Below are 3,564 nucleotides of genomic sequence, written 5' to 3' on the forward strand. Positions count from 1 at the left end.
TGCACCAAGTGCCAGTATGGAAAAAAGTTCCCACTCCAGACAGCTTCAAATTGCGGATTATGAGAAGATGCATCAGAAAGGGGAGACACTGGATAGTCTGGGGGGTGGATGAAAGAACAACATTTAATTGGAATCATCTTTGCTTTTATTTGAAGAGGGCTTTATTATTATTATCATCATCATCATCATCTGCAGCTAAAACTGAAAGGTATTTCTAAATATATGGCAGTGTGAATGTAATATTGCTACCTATGACTGCTCTCCCCAGAGCACTGCAGGCAGATGTGCCCTGCTGATGAGTGTGGGCTGGAAAGTGGTATTTCTGCTTGTCAGGAGGCTCTTAGCAGGTCAGCTAACACAGCTGCCCTCACAAATGGCCTTTTCCTACTGTGAAGTAACACGAGTTATTAGTATGAGGTGACAGAAGTGTTTATGCCTGGATTAGCCCCATCAAGGGGCCAACCCAGTGTTGCTCTGAATCTGACCATTTATCCACAAGTCTAGCGCAACTGTCTACTGCTCTCAGGGCTTGCCTTCACTACAGTGAAGGCACATCCCAGCTAGGATGAGCTTGAGTGCACCTTGTTGCCTATGCACACAAACTTCAAACTCAGAAATATGCCAGGGAACCCACCTCAGGGTTATCCTCAGCACTTGCTTTGAAGTAGGCTGGAAGCCAAGGGCTTGAAAGCAGAGCCTGGCAGCATCTTAACCAGCTTTCTTCTGGGCATGAAGTATTCCTGCAAGTACACAAAGGCTGGGCAGGCTCAGGAACAGCTAAGCCAATATACACTCTCTACATACTCATTAATGTGCTTTTGCTAATGCACATTAAATTTAGTATCTCCATTGTGAGGTACTAGAAAAAGGTGCATAAACTACTTTAATGGGCATTAGTGAAAGTGTGCGGTTTTTTTGTGACATTTTAATGTGCATTAAAGCACACCTGTAGATGCTCCTACTGTGGTGTAAACATGGACTAGGACACTTATAGACACATGAAACTCATGTGAAAGATTGTACGTGTGCATGTGCACGCAGAATCATAGGGTTGGAAGGAACCTCAAGGCCCCTCTGTTCCAAGCCCCCCTGTTTTACAGAGGGAAATTTATTCCTAAATCCTCCCTGTCCAACCCCAGTTTCCTCCTGAACACCTCCAATGCAGGATGCTCCATGACTTCCCAGAGCAGTCTGTTCCACTGCCTTACGATTCTAGCAGTAAGGAAGTGGTTTGGTTTGTTTGGTTTCCTGAGGTCTGGTCTAAATCTACTCTGTGCAACTCAGAATCACTGCTTTGTGTCTTGCCCTCTGCATCAAGGAAGAACAGCTGTGCTCCTTCTTTATGGCAGCCTTCCAAGCATTCAAAGACTGTTACCATGTGTAACACATCGAGGTTGGGGTGGGGTTGTGATGCCCCCTGGTGGCTCCGTGACCATGCCCTACTCTGTCCCTAGGGCACCCTCCTATCTTGCCCACCACACCTTGATGCTATATACATAAATAGGGAGGCTGCCCATGGACCTTGCTAGGCCTGTCTCACTGGTCCCAGGCCCCTGGCTGGGCCTCTAGTCTCAGGCCCTTGGCTGGGCTGCTACAGTCAACTGTGCCTGGCTGGGCATCCAAAGCCTTAAGGGCTAATTGCATGGCTCCAGATCCTTCCCTTTATCATGCTCCATGCCTCATGGGTGTTATAGGTATGTTGTCCCTCTGCTGGGCTTCAGCCTCTGCTATCTTGCTAGGCCTTCTAGCCTAGGTCCACTGAACCAGACTTGGCTTTGAGGCACTAGCTTTGCTTGTTCCTTCCAATCACTGGGCCTCTGGCCCTTGTCTGCCGGGCCCCTGGGCCCTCTGTGGCTGTGCTCTTGCTGGCACCAGGTCCCTGGCTTCTCTGTGGCTGTACCCCTTTAGGCACTAACGAGACCTCCTCCTCCCCTTAGAGCCTCATCCCAAACCATCAGTAGAAACAGTGACATAACATAAGCCCCTGGGCTATAACAGAAACAAAACAACAGAAGCAGCCCTCTGCCCCCGTGAAGAGGGCAAACCTCCTTTCATTCCTGGGCCAGCACACCTCCCAGTCTGGCACTTGTGAGCTCCTCAGATCTAAGTCTTCCTGCGAGCAGCAAAGCAGTCTGACCAGCACCCCTGGGTGTTTCTCCACACCCTGCAGCGAGCAGGGCCAACCTGGATTGCCAGCTCAAATCCCAGGCTTATATATACCCATGGCCCTGCCCACCCTCTGGTCAGCTGACCATCTGCCATCTGACCATCAAGAGAGCTGAGAGACACCTTACCAGCTAAGAACTGCCCAGAAGAGTTTTCCATTTATTGACTCCTCTATGATATCCTATGAAATATGAACTTTCATTTCTACTCAGGAGAACTTTTGCAACCTTTTTCCGATGAAGTTTCAGCCATTTTTGTGAACAAGTCTTGGAAAAAGACTTGTATTTTGCCCTTGCTAAAACATTCTGCCATGGGGTCAAAGGTGGGTTTGTTATTCTGAATATCCCCCCAAATGCTGCCAAAATGTTGCAAATGTGGCATTTGAATGTACTCAGTCATGGCTTGAAGGAGGTTAGAAGTTCAATTCCCTGAAGCTCTGCTCTGCGCCGGGTATGATCTAGTCCAGGAGGCGAGTTCAACCTTCACTCTATTTGTTGCACTGGGCCGTGGCATGCATAAATGAGGGCAGGGAGTCTCTCTCTCCTGTGGCCTCAGTGCCCCATGGTCCAGGCATCACAGAGGAGGGAGCTGCCTGATTCCAATAGTAAGAGGACAGCATCTGGATCTGAAAGGACAGGAGTAGGGGAGTAGATTTGTGCAAGGGATTTTGAAGGGGGAATGCTGGGGGCTGGCCACGAAGTGGAAAAAATAGCATGGGATCATGCAATTGAAGAGTATATCACCATGCAAACAAGCAAGGGTGCAGAATTCAGATTGTGCTGGTCTGGCGCTTCCTAACTTTGAAGTGTTGGATTTTGCAACAAGAATAAATGTTCTCTCAATGCAAGGTGGACATGTCTGCGGCTGGCTGGAGAAAGGAAGCAAATCAGGGAGGGACTTTGAAAATTACTTAGTACCAGCCCAGCCCTGCTGTCACTTAAGTCTATGGCAGAGCTGCCACTGACTTCAGTGCAAGCAAATTCAGGCCAAGGCCGAGTGGTTTTGAAAGCCCTGCCCCTGACTGCTAAACTATGAAGACAACTGTGCCACTTATATCATGGAGATGATGGCTCCCTACAGAGCCTTCTGATCCGAATGAGACAGTTCAAAGAAACCTTCATAAATACCCTATTTTCTCAAATCCCTGTGACAGCACCAGTCACATTTTCTGCATTTAATGTCATTACAAGCTTTCCAGGACTTTCTGATTCTAACTGGGCCAAAAATAGTACAAAAGCAGTCTCTCTTGTGTTATTGCTATACTCCTACTTCTAAGCCAGGCAGTGCAGGTAAGCAGCTACCATGCTCTTGCAAACTGCAACCCAGGCTCAGGCTCAGTTTTCTTGGAATTCAGAGGAGATCCAGACTCTTTCACCATGCCTTCAACACCTCCACTCA

The sequence above is a fragment of the Alligator sinensis genome, unplaced genomic scaffold (assembly GCF_000455745.1).
Source record: "Alligator sinensis unplaced genomic scaffold, ASM45574v1 scaffold1086_3, whole genome shotgun sequence".
Lineage (NCBI taxonomy): Eukaryota > Metazoa > Chordata > Crocodylia > Alligatoridae > Alligator > Alligator sinensis.